We start from the raw sequence: 313 nt of genomic DNA on the forward strand, positions 1-313 counted from the left end.
TTGTCCCCGAAGACCCGTCTATTTCGTCTTGCTGGTAAGGTGCCATCTGAAGGCAGAGGGGGGGAATCCTACATTTTACTTTATTTGTAACAAAACAAACTCTCCACATCTATAACAAACCTATACACTAAAAGTAAGATGTAATAAAACAATACAAAGAGAAAGGCACAGTACTGGTGAGCTACCACAGCCTGTAGGAGGGCACAGCCCAGAGAACATGCAGCCAGCCCCCTAAAGGGTTACCTGAGGTCTCAGCATCCACCCCACTCTCTTCAGCCACTTTGAGAAATATCTGAAAAATGAGAGTAATTAA

Source organism: Pteropus vampyrus, unplaced genomic scaffold, assembly GCF_000151845.1.
Source record: "Pteropus vampyrus isolate Shadow unplaced genomic scaffold, Pvam_2.0 Scaffold5324, whole genome shotgun sequence".
Taxonomy (NCBI): Eukaryota; Metazoa; Chordata; class Mammalia; order Chiroptera; family Pteropodidae; genus Pteropus; species Pteropus vampyrus.